Source organism: Thermobia domestica, chromosome 1 (assembly GCF_964235325.1).
Source record: "Thermobia domestica chromosome 1, izTheDome1.hap1.1, whole genome shotgun sequence".
Taxonomy (NCBI): Eukaryota; Metazoa; Arthropoda; class Insecta; order Zygentoma; family Lepismatidae; genus Thermobia; species Thermobia domestica.
Window position 1 is genome coordinate 94,425,812 of NC_137454.1, and position 18,983 is coordinate 94,444,794.

An 18,983-nucleotide genomic window follows, 5' to 3' on the forward strand; every position below is an offset into this window, starting at 1 on the left:
TAATTACCTTTTCTTCTCATTCTGGCAGCTATACATTCCGCTAACACTTCACTTAGTAATCACGTACCTATAGGAATCAATGAGTACATCACCTCCGTTAACGGACTCGATTCTTATCTTTTGACTGTCTTCATTCTGGCCAAAATTGATGGTCATCCATCAAGTATTTGGGATTTAGTGTACACCAAACTTACACCTTAAGTTATACACCTTAAATAACATTGATGTAGGATATTGGAATTTAATTGGTCAGTCAATCAATGGGACATAAAATGTTCATAAGAATCTAAAATAGTTTTCTGTGTCTTCAAGTCACTCCTCACTCCTTTTAACTAGCTTTCTGGAACTGAATTATTACCGTAAAATTTGAGTTTAGAAGGAAAAAATGTGTCAACCGAAACATGAGAAGTCTTGCAAAGGTAATCAATATTTTTCCTGCCGACAGGTATATATCCGAAGAAAGAAACGGGTTACTGTTCCTTGGCATTCGAAATTACATTTTTTGTAAGGTTACACTCATGAAGGGATGTTATATACGAGACTTTGAGAGAAAGAAAACACTAAAAATCTGTTGAGGTAGGATGGTGTATGTATATAGATGTTTGTGTGTGTGTATGAGAGAGAGAGAGAGAGAGAGAGAGAGATCCTTCTTTCATATTCCATAGTTCGGAAGCTTGTTGGCATTCCCGTGTGCCTTTTCCCCCCGATTTAGTTTCGTGATGGATGGCCGCGAGATCTTGAGACGAAGTGGTTTAAACTTCCGCATCACATTCCGTCAGGAAGGATTTGAAATATGGACTGGCTGTATGGTTGCAGCATCTCCTGGAAGTCAATGCAAAGCAACTTCCCCAAAAATCCAGGCAAGGGAGGGACATCCTACGGACGGGTTGTCTGGGCCAAACTAACTTCTTCTGTAGTTTCGTTGCCCTAGTGTTGTTGCGAAGTTGGAAGGGCGGAGGTGTAACTTCATTTTTTCTTTCTTTCTTTTCACCAAAGTTGTGTCATGCATCTTCGCCTTCGTCCAAATGTGTTATGATTTATCACATCACGTAAGAGAATGTTGTAAACAAGCTCAGAAGACAAGGTTGTCATTTTTCTTGTAAATTTAATATTAAACTACCAATACTCGTATATTCTGTTTTTGTCTTACACGTTCATAACTATTCAATGATCTGTTTTATTGGTATGGAGGTTAAACTAAATAAAAGATTACCATTCTTGCCTCAGAATTGAAGGATTTAACTTCGAATCCTGAGAGCAACCAATCAAATAAATATTTCCATTGTCCCACCAAGTTCATATTATGAAGGAACCGATTGGCATCGGTTATCGAACCAGCGACACGGCAGAACATCACCTCAGACAGCGAATGAGGAAGCTTCAACGTCTTATCAGTTAGATAAGCCATTTTATTTAGTAGGAGAATTTACATTCAATCGAGCTACATAAGTTTATGTAAATATAAAGTTTGCAGAAATTTTCCTTGCCTATCTATGTGCCATCAAAATAACAATAACCACTTTTCTGTAAGTCATCACATCACTTTCTTAATCTGATTCCAAATTTTCCCCACTGTCAGCAATGCTTGGTACTTCATTACCAAAAAAAGACACCCTTTGGAAAGAGCGATCAATATTACGCCCGCCCAGAGAATCGTCTCTTAAATACACAAGAGACAAAGCTCAAGGTGTCTTTTGGGCTATCTTTCGTCAAGTAATCATTTGCAATATTGCTGTTATTCGTCACTGGTCGATAATCTTATGCTATTGGTGACCATTGCCTGTCATTGCTTGTGATTCTGGAGTAGGACCACTCGACTTTTGTGGTAGAAAGCCCAACATCGAGCCAGCCATCCGAGGGTTAGAAGAAGCCTGGTAACTCTTTCGTCGGTCAATGGAGAGCACATTCGTCTGGAAGTGGAGCTGAGCGAAAAGCCCGTAATCCAAGGGGAATTGACTTTATCATTCCGAGATCGAATGCTGGCTCTGTAACACCGGCACCTTGATTTTTGGTCGTGATTTGAAAGACGATTCGTGACGTGATCATACTGGTTCCTAAAGCAGATGGAGCGACGCTGTAACTCGGCAAGTAACAGGCAATCCGTGTAATCCTTTCTTCTTATACAACTCCATCTTTGTCCTGTCACATTTGTACACACTCTCTAAATTTGATTATTGATCATTTCCGTGTTCATTATAAACTTATATGTATCTATTCTACATGCACAGTCTTCTTGAGTTTCGCACTCTACCTATTGTACTGGCTACATTTTCATTGAGTTAAAGGATTGGTTCTCTACCGTCTCAAAACCTCCGTTTCGAGTATAGCTAAAAGCTGTAGACATTGGTCCCTCAAGTTCAGTCTAGTCGTATAAATAGCTAAAATATCTTTAAGTGTAGGTTCCGTGGTCCCTCGGATTATGAACTTCCGTTCTGTAACGCTGTTCGTAAACCGAAATTATTTTTACCATTGAGATTAATGTAAAATTTGTAAATACAATTCGTTCTAGCCACGGAAACATGCTATGATATGTCTTTTAAATTTTTAAAGTATTTTTCTGTAATGAAGACCTAGAATGTGAGTAAATATCCTGTTTAACACACTAACTGTCATCTAGAAAAAGATCTTTGAGTTTTATTATGAAATAGATTATGAACTTCGAAAACTAAACGACGTTTCTACTCTGATGAAATAGCTATATTGTTATATGTCCGTCAGTTATTGATCTGCGGGGTTTTGTCCACAGTGCCACTCATCAAATTACATAAACGTTAAAAACATGGTAGCGTAAGACGCCTGCACACCAAGCGGTTCCCAAGGTAAGCATACGGCTTGATTGTACAGTAAAACTTTTTAAAAGTGGAATCGCAAGAGAGAACTATTTTTTCAAATTGAAGAGAATTTCCGCATTATACAAAATTGCATACGAAGATTACTGTAAATCTGTTGTACACTAGATTTCAGCGCACTATACTACTCTATATAACACTAAACTATACTGGAGTGCATTTTAAAAGCTTAATTTTGTTGCATTGGTCTAGATACATCCCTTGTATGTGCATATTCTTTGACCTTGCATTACTAAACACTTCCAAACGACTTTGCTAATTTCTTTGTTACCGTTTTTCTTTTCTTTCCTCTTGATTTAACCATTTCCTCGTATCTATTCATACATTACTTTATCTTTACGTTTTAGCGCACATAAATTAGTTTTCACGCACTGAAATCGCGTCATTATTATAGATAAGTGATGTATTAGACTAGCACAGAAGGCCTTATTGAAATTTAGATACCACATTAGAAGAAGAGAAAGCTGCTGAAGTGCTTTTGTATCGGATTATGGTGGAATAATTATTACTATTTCAGGGTAGTTGTATCCCTATTGTTTGGATGTAACGGTAATCATAGTCACATATGATACTTGAAAGTATGCATCTTTAGGGTCAAGTGGCCAAAGCATTTGATTACAATTGGATTTGAGTTTGGCGTCTCTGTCAGTAGTGAGGCTATATGAGACGTGCGCTGACAGCTTAACGTGAGATCCAAACCATATGAGTTCCTACCAGGAATCGGACTCGAATCTTTCGCGCCAGAGACGCATATGCTAACCAAATGCCACAAGGGAGCTTTGCATTTTATTACGACATTGATCCATGTTGGAGCGCTTGCCTCCAATACAGATCCGAGTAGTGAATCTAATTCCTCTCTAGCAAGTGGTCTCGTCTCATATAGCTCCGTAGCTGAAAAATATTAACTTCAATCAGTGAGTTGAAAATGCATATATCAAAGACGTTTTTTTATGCTTATTTTTAGTGCGCATTATTTTATGCAGAATGATTAATGCATAGACATATTTTACTCATATATTACACTTTAATAAAAGCTTGTAGCTTGTGTTGTTTCTTGGTGTCCACTAGATCAAATGGAGTGAAGTAGAAAATGACAGCAAAGCTTAAGCTGAGTCATATTATGGTTTCAGTCACTTTATGATGTTGTGCGAGTATTGAAAATATGTTCTAAATGCTTTAATTAATAATAAATAATGATCACTGTATTAAACATATTTATTTCTTTCTGTAGCCATATATTGAACTTGTGGCTTTTCCTACACTTGGTGTAATATGACAGCTTAATGTGGCTACTGTCACTAATCCTCTGTAGATAAGTTATCAATTGCTTTGAAGTTTTTAATTATTAATAGTTTTTTAGAGAATTATAAACCTCCCCTCATATATGATTAAATTAATGCGAACTTCAGCTTTTGGGTCAATTGAGCAAGATCGCACAGTTCGAGGAATCAGTACGTGGGCCACAACAACCACCTCATTTTTTTTCTACATTGATATGCTTCTGCAGATAAAATAATTTTCTGATATCTACAGATATATGTAACTTAAGCGTGAAACGAATTGTGCCTCTGGTGGTAAGTTCTGTAATTCTATGGAAATAAGAGCGCTAATCACTAACCTATCTTGGCTCGGTATTGCTAAACATTTTGATCGATCAACATTTTGAACATTTTTTCCAACTAATGAAGTTAACTTTTATAACAAGTTCCATCCTCGGCTGTTAACATAGCCAACTGTACTTGACACCGTAATATTTATTAACATCTCGGTAGTGGTAGTAGGGTATAATTCAGTTTGTTTCAAATTTCAAACACTTTCGAGCCCTTGTCTAAAGTACAATATTTTAAAAACTGTTATTATTATTATTTTTTTATACATAAAGCCTGTCTACTTCATTCACTCACAATCGATTTGACACCAGTGGTGAAGACTAATTCTTGAAAAGAAAGAAATAAAGTAATCATAAATTTCACTTGTATTAAAACTGCTTATACCTGCCAAGCTCCTGCATATTAAAGGTTAAAATCATGCTTAAATAATGCTATAATTGTTTACATTTAACTTTTATTTACTTCATCCAACTAACTTACTGTATCACACACATATATTAATACTCAGCGCCTCCACCACATAATGTACGGTAGAGAAGAGATACACTGGTTTTCCCCTTACCTTTTTATTATAGAAGTTTCTACGCAAGTTTATGTACACTGAATTTACAAATCAGTAAATGTTTCTAATAATCCTTTCTCTGAGTTTGGACCTTTCGCCCGTAGCAGCACAAAGATGGGTTAATATTTTCTGCTTAGAGCAGCGCGGACATTGGAAATTAATCTCTTGCCCATAGCAGCGCAGAAGTGGGTTAGTATCTCCTGCCCAGTGCAGCGCGGATATGGATTAGTATCTTCTGCCCAGAGCAGCACGGAGATTAGTAAGGTCAGGAGTCTCTCACGTCCAGAGCAGCTTGGAGAGAAGGTGATCAGTGGAAGAGTGGTGTCTTCTGCCGTTTGACGTCCTCTTCTCTAGCCAGTTTTGGAATCGGAACCTGTGAAGGGATTGGAGGGGTCCTCGTCGTAACTCTTCGTGTCCTTCACGTATTTCTTTTGAGACGGCATCTATCGGCAATTTGGTCATCCTTGTGCAGAAGCACTTGATGTTTGTAAATATGAGGGCATATTGCAATATGGATATGGCCTGTTAATGGTAGCATGTTTCTTGCAGGATGGCAATAAAGCTTGTTAATAATTGCTCTTCTAAAGATAAATGGTAACAACTGTCTGTAGTTTATATACTGTGTTCATGTTGCTAGTTACTGAATTACATTGTGCTTGATATAGAACAAATACTTGTTGATTTTATATAAATAATGACTATTTATGTTTAATAGAGCCCTTATCTTAATAATAAACAGTAAAGCATATTCATGTTTAGCATCATCACAGTCTATTTTCAAATAAAGGCAGGCAACATCGAACGTAGCGAAGCGGTTAGTGTTAAGTATTAGGAATTAGTGTATCTGGCAGACCGAGAAGTTTTTGTACTATAAATAAATTACTGTATATGAACTGCGTAAGTAAGTAGTAAACAGTTATATTGCAAAATATGGATAAATAGGAGTCCTAAGGATTCAACTACAGAATTTGTGTGAAAATGTTTGTCAATATTTTCCGCTATAATATACAACTTGGAGGTGTACCTAGAAATTATTTCAAAACTTGGATTTATTTAAAAAATAAAGATTATTCTTGCGTTAACTGAGAAATACATGTGAAAGAAAAAGCTGAAGCTATTATGTGCTTCAGCAACCATAAATCTGCAAACAAGATCGTGGAAAACTTTGTGAAACTGTGTAGTTTGGTCGTTAACTTTTCCATAGAATGCGCGTCGTTTTACAAACGCCAACAAGAACATTCTACCTGTGTTCTAAAATGTTTTCTGAAGCTCCTCAGGAGCAGAAGTGCCTATATAGCTCCTCCCCACAACAAGTGAAGAATGTGTGTCTACTTGACACTAATTAGAGGAACATGTAATTACGTTTTATCTCTTTACTCCCTGTGTTACTTCTTTAGTCGTATCATCTTAACGACAAAAAAGGAAATCTTTTGTGTTTCCATCGCCTTGTAAATAAAATGGCGTTTATTATACTAGATTACACCCTATTTAATGTTTCCTTGTATGGAAATTAAGGGTGTCATAATCATCAATCTAGTGTTTTTGAGTGCTATTTTAAGGAGGCCAGTAAAGTGACGGAACTTCTTAAGCTAAAAACCTCATTGTTTTGACTTTCAGCACTTCTAAAAACATCTGTAGTTTTCCCCAGTTGCTGGCTGAAAGAAAGAAAGAACTTAATCTTTTTAAAAGAGAAAAACAAAAGAGGGTTCGCGTAACTCACCACCACACTTTCTCGCTCACCCTATCCAGTAGAATTACTCTTTTCGGAATTTTTACAAAGCTAATGAGAAATAGCATATTGTAGGATTGTTAATGGCATGCATTGATTTATGAACTAAATCATCCGTGCTGTTCCATCTGTTTTTCTTTTGTTCATAATGAAGTATGTACTTTATGGGAGAAAATAGTCAATTTGTGGCACTTATGCCTTTCGGATTATGTGTGGTCAGTACATCAGCTTTCCTCGCCGTTAATCGTGGCTTTCTAGATCAGAGGTCGCTTCTTGTTTCTTTCAAGTAGCCCCAATCGTCCTTACAACGTTGGATGGATGCTCCAATGTCAATACGAACGGTAAATACGGTCAATACGAACGGTAAATCTGGTAAATACGAACGGTCACCCACTTTTCTTCTGACCCGACACCATGCTACTTCACTTCACTGATCTTACGAGAAGCGATATTTCCAATGCGGCTAGAGCTCCGTGGCTAAGCGGTTAGCGTACGCGCCTTTTATGTGGGGAAACCCGATTTCGATTCCCGGCGGGAGCTCATGTGATTCGGATTCCACGTTAATAAGTAGGTTCCGTCTCATATTGCCTCGCTGCTGAAATGAACGTTAAACTCAAAATCTTCTCCAGTGTGGCTAGAGCTATGGTTGATCATTTCAACTACAAATGTTAAAATTCGAATAAAGTTCGAACAATTATTCAATTAATGAACGATGGTTAGAATATTGAATGCAAATAGGATATTAGAATAACAGCAATAAATAATTCAAATTATTTCAGCACAATTTCAACACAGTAGTAGTAGTAGTAGTAGCCTTTCTGTATAGCTATACGGCCATTTATTCAGTATGTGTCTGTAGAAATCATCCAACATGTAAATCTCTATGTCAATTCTTTATTTTTCCATTGCAATAATCTCTACCCTCTGATTACTCAAAAGACCACAGAACACACCTCAGCGTCAGCGTGGAGCAGGTAGCTTTTTAAGTGTTATTTCTAAACTGTAACGAGGCTAGCTTTCGTACAGTATAGTGTATATACTAAATGAAAGTTCGACAACCAGTCTCTATCATGTAAAGACATGTATTGAACCTGCTTATTATTGGTTGGTTGATTTTGACTGACAACCTTAGATAACATACAGATTACGAAGAACTGAACCTACTACAATATTAAAGTAGGGTTTAGCCATCTAAGAGGTTGAACTTCCAGCAGGAAAGCGAATGTTCTAATCAAGCTGTTTGGCTGGAAGGAAGCTCTAGAAATTTATAAATTCAGCTTCATACATTATGGATTGTTTTCAAAAGAAAGTTTATGCAGTTTTCTCAGTGCGTATTTGCGATTTCAGTTGTTTACGTGGCTTCATTGTTTACGTATTTATATCCAATATTAAGTTTCTTTAATCAGTTTGGTCATACCAAGGAAAGCCTTAGATGCAAAATTTGTCCATTTCCCCATATTTAATGCGCGTTGAGGTGCACATAACCTATAATGTGATTTTGAAATACCGTATATACAGTATACATGAATATTTTACCTTTTGGCCATATGAATTACCATTTTCCGCGTGCGTGGGTTTCCTCGGGGTTCTCTCGTTTCTTCCCACTTTCTTCATTTCTCATCATCATCCGTCTCCTTTAGCCTAGCCGGCATAACCGTGGGACGCAAAACAATTTCATTTCATTTTTAAAAAAATCATTTTATATATGTTGCAGAAAGCAAAATAAATCTTACGAATACGTCTAGAAACATTGAAGGGCAGTTTTTCCTGTGTTTGAATTGTGAAATAGGGCCTAATGCGAATATAGGCGATTTGTCAGAATAATGCCAAATTTTGCCTGATCCACGAATAAAATCGTGCAATTTCATTATTGTGTTAAAAACATACTGTCTTTAAGAACTGGAAATATAAGGGGAATGGACAGAATCTCAAGAGCTAATGAAAGCCGACGTTTCTCTAATAAACATTGTAAAGGGATGGTTTGATAACAAGAAACACGTCTACGTTGTGGAAAATGTGTGAAATTATACATAAAGAGTTTGCTGCTTACGCTGTTCAAGCAACATTTTTACCTTCCTCGAATGTAGACTGAAAAAAATGTATCGGAGTACAAAAGTGAGGTGACAGTGAGAAGGCAAAATCTGATAACAAAACGTGGAAGTACTAACGATTTTGTCCTTCGAGAAGTGAGAATAGGAAAGAAACTGCATGTTCAGTGTGAAAAGAAGCATATAGAAATGTATTCGTAGCTCTTATTTTTTTAAGTGCAGTTTGTACTTATGAACGTTTATTTTTGTAGTTGTGAGTTGGAGAAGAGAATATACTGTTTTTACTATTTGTAAGCGAACTGCACAAAATGATAAATTATATTCTATGTAACTAGGTGAAAAGTTTTGAATTGATTTCGTACGAAATAGTTATTCGCACTTCCCTCGGAATTCAAATGAGAATCGTGATGACGTTCGTATCCATTGATCGGATACCTGTGTTGGTACTTGCTTAAGGCAGGCCTAAGATATATTCTTTTATAAGAATCAAGAAAAAATATTTCTTTACGAATAATAACACTGAATTCGGGTAAAAAAAAAAAAAAATAGAACCTAATTTAATGGGAAAATAAGACGAAAAGTTCAAGTCACTATAAATAGAATAGGAAGATCTGTTCTTACACTTCCTCGTAATAGTATGATGAGATTTTATTATTAAATAATCACGAAATATTGTTTGTAATCAAAATGTGATGTTCCGTTTGCAAACGAAAATTTATGTAAAATCATAATCAATATTCTGTTTCCGACCTGGAAGTTGTATGAAGGAATCTTAAAAGAACAAGTATGTTAAAACTTAGGTAAAGTAATATTATGCAGCCTTTACGAATGATTCAATAAAAACTCTTCGAACTGGAGCTGCTGTAGATCTGCCAAACGCAACAGGAATGTGGGCTTTACAAGTGCTGTGAGTTGTCCATAACAGTATAGAGTCAATCCATTCTAAGTGGTCAAGCATGTGCCGCTAGACCATCTCCGAAAAATCTAATTGTTTCATGAATGTTTATCCTATATAAGGGTACTTAAAAAAAAACACAATTAATAATTTTTTTAAAAATCGCATGGCGACGCAGCGGCTGCGCCATTTTGCGTTTTCTCGATTTCAGACTACGTTGTTTTGAATATCTCAGCATGTATTTGTTCTACCAAATTGAAAATTGCTGGACGTCTCCAACTTGTACTTGTTTACAGCGAATGAGTGTTCACTGACTGGGGAACGTAGATCAAACGAAAGGACAACAATCTCCTGCATGAGTTGACAGTTAAAACAAGAATAAACATGATTGGATATCATTAATATAGCAAGCAGCAAGAGCAATGAGCACTTACGGACTTTTTGTCAAGTGTAAATTTTGACTTCGTTTCGCCTTTTGCTGATAGCGGCATTCTTCACTAATGCTCAGGGGTGTAGCCAGCAGGTTTGTGTAGGAGGGGCCCGTCGTTTTTGAGGGGGGGGCAGCTACAATGTACAAAGCCAAAAAAAAAAAAAAAAAGTGTTGCTGGTAGTGTTTTTGAGGCCTGAAAGAAAGGAAAATTTTGGTTTCCTTCTGGAAAACTAAAAACACTATTTTAGCTTCTTTTTCTTCTTTTTCTTCTTGTTATTATTATTATTATTATTATTATTATTATTAATATTATATAACGAAATACTTTAGTTTGTATAATATTTACCTGTACCATGGGCAAAAAGTGCTCATAAATATGTAATATACTTAGTAGAATGTTCATTTTAAATTAACAGAAAAGAAGAATGTTTTTGATATATGTAAGAGATTATTATGGGATAGTTGTGGCTATGTACATGTTATGTGTTGACCTAGTCAAGTGAATTCATGTATTTCACGGTCTTAAAAATAAATATTTAAGACATATCAGGCAATAAAGGTGAGGCTAATGATCTTTGAATATCTGAGTTGATTTTTGCATAAAGAAAAATTATTATCGCTTCGTAACTTATATTTTACCAGACGGACCAGGTTGACGACGCTTTTCTATAAAGTCGTTATAAAAATTTGGTTTACGAAACCCGGGATCTTTTGAAAATTCAGTTCCCGAAGAAGGAAAGTAGGGCTGAATTTACTTGGAGATTACCATTTATGAATACGAACTTAACCGTATTACGAAGCGGTAAGGTCATCAAAAGAAAAATGGATAGTGAAATAGTGCAACAGGAATCTAATACCCGTAATCCAGGTGAAATTAGTGCAACACCAAGTTTGTCATCTGAGGATCGACTTTTGTTAGCTGTGCAGCGACAAATTATGCAAATGACGACTGAGATAAAACAAACCATGGAACAGAAGCTCAATGAATCTAACACAAACATGGAACAGAAGTTCTATGAAGCTAACAAGACCATAGAACAGAAGTTCTATGAAGCTAACAAGACCATGGAACAGAAGTTCTATGAAGCTAACAAGACCATAGAACAGAAGTTCTATGAAGCTAACCAGACCATGGAACAGAAGATAGAACTGAAATTTCATGAAGCTAGCAAGCGGTATGAAGAATTAAGTAAACGAATAGAACGGATAGAACTGAAATCAGACGATACGAAACAAACAATCGTCCAGGTGATGAACGACATATCCTCGCAGTTTGAAGAGAAGTTAAAAAGGTTAGCCGATGAGTGTCAAGAAAAGCACGATCATCAAAATCATGAAATCTGTGCTGTAAAAAAGGATTTAACGTTAATAGAATCTTCCGTTAAACATCAAAAGATCCAGTTGGCTACTATGCAGGAAGAAATTAAAACGTTACAGGCTAGAGACACCATTTATCACAATAATCTGGGCAGTGATCGCTTCGAGTTTCCCCAATCACCGGATATAAATACGCCTTCGCCGGAATCTGAGGAGGATATTATATTAGAGGAAAATTGTCCGAAGATCACTGATGAACGAAATATAAATGGTATCATGACGCAGCACGCTACGGACCGGGACAATCACACCACAAGAACAAGGAGTGAGAAAAGAAAGGTAAAGCTAAGTGTCAAGATGAGCGAAATCAAAGCCATGAGTAAATTTAGTGGTAAGTGCAATGAAAATGCTAGTTCTTTCTTAGAGAAATTCCAAGACGAATGTAATATAATGTCTATCGACCGATCACAATACATGAAATTAATACCCCATGTATTACTCCCACCTTGTTCCTTATGGTTTAAGGCAATACGTGATCACATTAGTTCATATGAGGAATTTAAAGCGGCATTGATCGCGAATTACGAAAATGACTTTTTGCTGGCAAACAGAGATGCCACTCTTAGAAATCAACATTTCAATCCTCGATTGCACAAATCTATTGTAGAGTTTGTTATAAATGTCTATAATGAATTAAAGGTTGTTAACCCCTTGCAATCGGAATCAAGAATAATTGCATCGATTCGCAATTTGCTTCCATTTAAATTACAGCAGATCTTATTTTCCACACAGTGTATGAGTTTCAGTCATTTATTAATGCTTGTACAATGCTACGAAACTCAATACCATGCTATGAATCTAACACAATCAGGAATGGGTAAAAATAAGAATAATTCAGATCATTTGGTCCCTGTTCGGAATTTGAATATCCGAAGTGTGAATAATAATGAACCGAACCTAAGACGAGTATACTCTAGCAATCAAAATGAACAAAATAGACAAGGTTATGTAGGGAATCCGCCTAACCTAATTAATCGTAATAATTCCTATGTTAGACCATATAGTCAAAATAGGTTTAAAAATAGACGAAATGTATGGAGAAATTCCACCAACGCAGCGAATTACGTGGATAGAAGTAATGGAAGGATAAGAGATGGCACTTCACATCAAGATCCAGGTATTGAAGTAATTTCTGTACAAAACAATAATACAGGACATAATCATGATTGTGCTGTACAGTGTACCCTATTGGAACCCTACTCGAGTATGAATTTAAACTAATTGCGGCTGATATGGTAGGGGTTAAACCCATGTCAGCTGTAGGTTCTCATGAGCGTTTATCTAAAAATTTAAGCGATAATTTCTATGAACATTTATCTTCCAATTTACCGGTTCATGCTAATTATGAAAATGATTTTTCCTATGACGTTTCTGTAAAATAAATTTATTTACTTCCATTTAATTATTCAAACGTAGGTTATGTTTAATTTTTATTCTTTCTTATTAATGTGAAGAATCATAATTCGATTTATAATTAATTAAAAGCAAAGATTATTTATATTAGATTGATTTGTGTTGAAAATTTAATTGTCAAAGATTATGTTAAAAAGAAGCTCTATTCTATAAAACTAATTATTCAACGACAAACTTGAACGATATTCTTCTTTATTTATGACATCTTAGTGCTACTATGTATACATTACAATTGCAACATCTAACTTATTTGTTATACAATGCGCCCGAAAAGAATAAATATTATTTGTCACATCATTGTTTGTAATAATGATCGAAACTAGTAATCTTGATAATTTGTGTTTCACCCTCGTTAATTATATTTTTAAGCGACGATGTTTTTAATGATAAAGAATAAATAATAATGTAATAAAAGAGAAATATTAATGAAATCAAAGATTTATTGTAAATGTATTTATGTGAATGATAATAACTAATATTTTATATATATATGAGGGTTAAAAAAAAAATAATGAAGATATATACGAGGTGTGATCAAAATATAAAGAACATATGTAATGTACGAACATTAATCTAATCAGACCAGTGGTTCTTGAATATAAAAGCCAAGCCTACTCATGACTTTTATATTCAGTCCCTTTGACGGGCGACATTTTCTATAACGAAATACTTTAGTTTGTATAATATTTACCTGTACCATGGGCAAAAAGTGCTCATAAATATGTAATATACTTAGTAGAATGTTCATTTTAAATTAACAGAAAAGAAGAATGTTTTTGATATATGTAAGAGATTATTATGGGATAGTTGTGGCTATGTACATGTTATGTGTTGACCTAGTCAAGTGAATTCATGTATTTCACGGTCTTAAAAATAAATATTTAAGACATATCAGGCAATAAAGGTGAGGCTAATGATCTTTGAATATCTGAGTTGATTTTTGCATAAAGAAAAATTATTATCGCTTCGTAACTTATATTTTACCAGACGGACCAGGTTGACGACGCTTTTCTATAAAGTCGTTATAATTATTATTATTATTAATAATATTAATATTATTATTATTATAATCTCCATAAATTATATTTAAGATAGTTTTTATTATGCTTAATCAAGAACTTCTGTCCGCGACCAAATGCTATACTTTTGTGCATAAGGTAACCAAGAAAGTTCTGTCCCTTTTTTTGTGGAGGTCTGTGTTCAATTGGACCTCACACTGTGAGTTGAATGCGAATGGAGATAAGGCGGAGGTCAGTTGTTGGTGTGAGTATATCCAACATACTACCTGGTTGTGGCAATACAGATACACCGTGAACTTGCGTAAAGACAGAGGGAACATGGGACATCCACATAGCTTCATAAGAGCATGTATGCTGAACGAGTTCAGATGGAGGTCAAACGCCGCTGTAGCAGGACAGAAGATATGCCAGGCCTTTGGTGGGGGTGTCGTGACGACACGGACAGTGCAGCGATGGTTTAACAAGTTTAAGGACAATGACGAAACACCCGAAAACACCACGTGCCGGAAGACCAACACATGTACAAAGAGGAACTGGGACTACAATTCAGTGTGTGGAGAAACCATTCGGCAGCACATCCATCAACTTGGGAAACACTACAAGTTGGGTCGATGGGTCTCTCATATTCTGACTCCGGGCCAGAAGGCAACGCGGCAGTCGCCTGTGTTTATTTATTGTTTCGGAGCCATTTTTGGACAGGGTGTTGACATGTGATAAAAAGTGTGTCCTATACGAAGCTCCACGGCGCTGTCATCATTGGTTAGCATCCCATGAACGGATTTCAAAACAGCCGAAACCAGCACTGTACCAGAAAAAGGTCCTTCTGTGTGTTTGGTGCATCGTGCATCGGGAACTGCTACCAGCTGGTCAGAGTATCAGTGCAACTGTGTAGTGTCAACAGTTGAGCTGTGCTCAAGAAAAACTCAAAACTCTGGAGCCATCACTTCTGAATTGCAAATGGGTCCTCGTTTAAGGAATAAGTTAAGTCCCACGTGGGTAGGATGACTCAGGACACCATTTTCCGCCTTGGATGGGAAACAATATTGCAACCACTATATTATCCGGGTATTGCACCGTTCGATTATCAGCTGTTCCATTCTTTGGACAATCACCTTTGAGGACGCCAGTTCAAATCCCTAGTAAAAGTCTAAAATGCGCCTGATACCTTCTTCGTTTCACGGCCCACCGAGTTCTATCGCGATGGATTCCATAGCCTTCCAAAACGTTTTCAGAAGGTCGTCGATGCTGATGAGGACTATTTTTGATATTCCAGGTTAGGTGACATATCGATGTTCGAAGGTGGTGGGGGAAAAAGCAACAAAACTTTACTTGGTTACCTTTATATTTAAATTTAAGACCTTGTATACAGAACCTATCTACACATGATAGATTTTCTTTGAAATTTCACTTAATTTCTTTACGGTTTCCTGACAAAAATATTTATTTATTATTCGTGACTAAAAAACAATTATTTTATTACACTGATTAAAAAATAAGAGAGAGAACGAATGAAATCCAAATTGAATAAAAACATTGTTTCTCACCAAATTTTCCATATAAAAATATACTGTACTTACAAATCAGTTTAGTACCTTTGATTTATGGCTGTATTTATAGTACCTTGTTAAAACGTTTGTCTTCAAACTATCAAATATAAATCTCAGTAAATTGTGTAATCAGTGTCACAAAAAAGGTGTCCTATTTTTCGATCGGTATAAGGAAGACTTACCATATTATTTTTCGATTGGTATGGAAAAACAATATTTCTCCATACTATTTTACCGTAAATTATTAATTGTCAATAAACTTTGTTACTTTTAAATGAATGAACCGAGATAATTTTACTATGATGTTTTAAAAGTTGGTCATTTGGGGGGGCCAGGAAACCATTTGGGGGGGCCTGGCCCCGATGGGCCCCCTTGGCTACACCCCTGCTAATGCTGCTGTGGGTGTGATAAAACAGTAAATCACAACTAGAGGAAAGAAACGAGCTTGAGAACCTTGACTGGACTAACCATTCACCCTACTTTACGTCACAACAACGAATTTCCAGTTGAATTTGTGAACAAAACACCTCCTAGAGTAAGACATCATTCCTTAATACTGTGACCCACTTCCTCTCAAAAACACAAAAACGTGCTTTGTTGTTTGGTATGGTATACTGTAGGAGTAACTATTCCCAAAATTTCAGAATTTTTAAATTCAGGTCCATTGGAGGTATTGAACAGTGAAAATATCGTGAGGTAGTGAACAGTGAAAATACCAAATTATCGTAATTCCCCAAATTTACGATTTTTTTTCAGGCCTTTGGGAGCAGCTACAGGTCTGCAAATTTTTGAGTATAAATTTATGACCCCGGACTACATGCACACAGAAATTCAGATCTCTACATCAATTGCTTCCTCTTCTCAAACATGTCTTCAATGTCCAGAACTATTGCTACTCTAGGCCCTGATTTCACCCCTTTCAACTGGTTTTAAGGAAAAATTTGAGGGATCAAAGTTTTAGCTCTGCACAAGTTGAACACGTCCAGCAATTTTCAATGTGGAAGGACAAATTCATGGTAAGATATTCAAAACAATGTAAACGTTTGGAATCGAGAAAACGCAAAATGGCGGCAGCCGCTGCGTCGCCATTCGATGTTGAAAAAAATAATTAATTGTGGTTTTGAAGTACTCATATATCGACTCAAAATTTCTGAAAACATAGACTTCTTTGAAAAGGTCGAGCGGCAATTTTCCTTTTTTCTCGATCACTTAGCATGGATTGACCCTATAATCTTTATACATTAACAGAGTAACATTGACTTTTTAATATTGCTTTCGAGTTTTTTCTCCTTTTTTTTTTCCTTTTCAACACCTTGGTATAAACTTGACTTCCGGAACAATCACTCCACATCTTGATACAAAATGAAATACCATTTAAATGAAACCTTAGTTTTGGAATCGTTAAGATATTTGCGATTTTCTTGCCAAGTTCCGTAAAACCATTATTTTAATTAACTCTGTGCTGTTGAGAAGTGGCTGTATTAATTTTTCCGTTTGTACTGTATATCCATCGTTTCCTTGTAGCAACCGTGCGCCAGTTTTTTTAGTACATCTTGTGTGTGAAAATCCAATATTTCGTTCGTTGGTATAATCACATCTTTTATGGTACGAGCTTCGAAATTTTAACCAGGGTACTCGTACACTAGACTCTTGAAAACATGAGAGATATGACACTACAAAATTTTCAAGAACGATCCATATGTGTCACAACTTTGATCGATAAATAAGCTAAAAATGTTCCGCTCTATAAAGACTATGACAACTGCTACTACCATCAATATTTAAGTGTATGCGGTGAAGAGATGACATGATGAGACGCGGGAGATACGTTGTACTTTTTCAGGTTTTCTTATCAGCCACTTTCTCGGAATTCGTGACAGAACCAGTCTGCCTCCCTGCATTTCAAAGCTGTTTCGAGAGAGAGAGAGAGAGAGAGAGAGAGAGAGCAAGAGGGATAAAAAAATTGTTAAAGGAAAGATTAGATAGAACATCAGGCAGAACTGAACGAACGCTTTATCTGTAATAGCATTGCAGCAATGACAGCCACGCGCAGCAACACATGTTACAGGAATGAAAAATTAGGTGCAAAAAGTTTTGGTATTTTTATGCAGTTTCAAAATAGAACTATATGGGATTAAAGAAATAGCTCTAACTTGTTACCACTTAATTTTGGTAATTATTAGTTACCAACCTTACTTTATACTTCTTACCATTTAAGTTTGGGTAATGTTAGTTACCAATCTTACCTTATACTTCATACCACTTAATTTTGGGTTATTGTTAGTTACCAATCTTACCTGTAGTAACACATCAATGTGTATTAAAATTACATTACAGTATGTGCATCTATCATCCATGTTACGAGTATGTATGTCATCGTAAGACAAACAATAGTAGATACAATCTGTATTTTATTTTATTTTATTTGCAAATACAGGATTTAAATAAACAATCTGTTCCAACAGTTTAAAAAACTCAACAATTGAGCAACTCGGGAGAACACAATAATATGTCACATTTTCTGACATTCGAGTAAACTGGGAAAGAAGGTTCATCATTCTCATACAATTCAATGTGGTGACATACTACTAAACAAGCTTCCCCAGCTATCTGCAGGTACATTTCCGAAATTAAATTTGCTATATACTGTTCTATAGTTCAATTCCAACCTATTCCGCCTAATAACTCATTTTCACCGAAAGTGGCTCATACCATTCTGTTCACCCGAGCCATTCATTGGCAACGAATAGAATACTTTTAAGCGCACCATAAGTTCGATTTTCTAATTTAAAAAAAAAAAAAATCGAAAAGTCCGCATTAAAATTTATCCTCAAACCAGGGACGACATTTAAGGGAGGCGGAGAGGGGCAATTGCCCCCCTGAGTTTGAGATTTATATAGATTTTATTAATAGAATAGTAGTAAATCAGTGAAAAACGCCAAATTTTACTTATTAATGGGTCTTGCCCCCCAAGCAAAATCTGAAATGACGCTCCTGCCTCAATGTCATTTTGCTCAGCTGAATGTCATCTATAAATTCATGTGTCTCGTCTTTCCACATTATTTTAGTTGAGAGGCTCTATCACTGCAAAATTAAAATACCGCTAATTTGCAGTAATTATATGATATTTTCAATAGATAAAAAGATAATCGAAAAGTGGAACAAGAGCTCGCTTGACAATATTATTTTACGTGTGATACCGCTATTACGACTCACTTATCTGCTTTCGATTTCCAACCCATTAAAAAATCAGCATTTATTTTCGCGTTTCTAAATATCTAACTGCAAACGGAAAGCTACTAGGTGACTCGTGATAACGGTGCCTCATGTAAAATAATATTGTCTAGAGAGGTCTTGTTCCACTTTTTGATTATCTTTTATCTATTTGAAGATATCACATAATAACTGTAAAATTAGCGGTATTTTAATTTCGCAGTGATGGGACCTCTTAAATAAAAAATACAAGGTTAAGATTTAATTACAGTTTTGAGCTGTATTTCACTA

At 35.8% G+C, this 18,983-nt stretch overlaps 1 protein-coding gene across 3 annotated transcripts in view; it reads left to right on the forward strand.

The window, feature by feature from the left end:
- Window positions 1-18,983, forward strand: part of Mcr (macroglobulin complement-related) — a 662,510-nt gene that overhangs the window by 223,532 nt on the left and 419,995 nt on the right. The gene's annotated exons all lie outside the window — the stretch shown is intronic.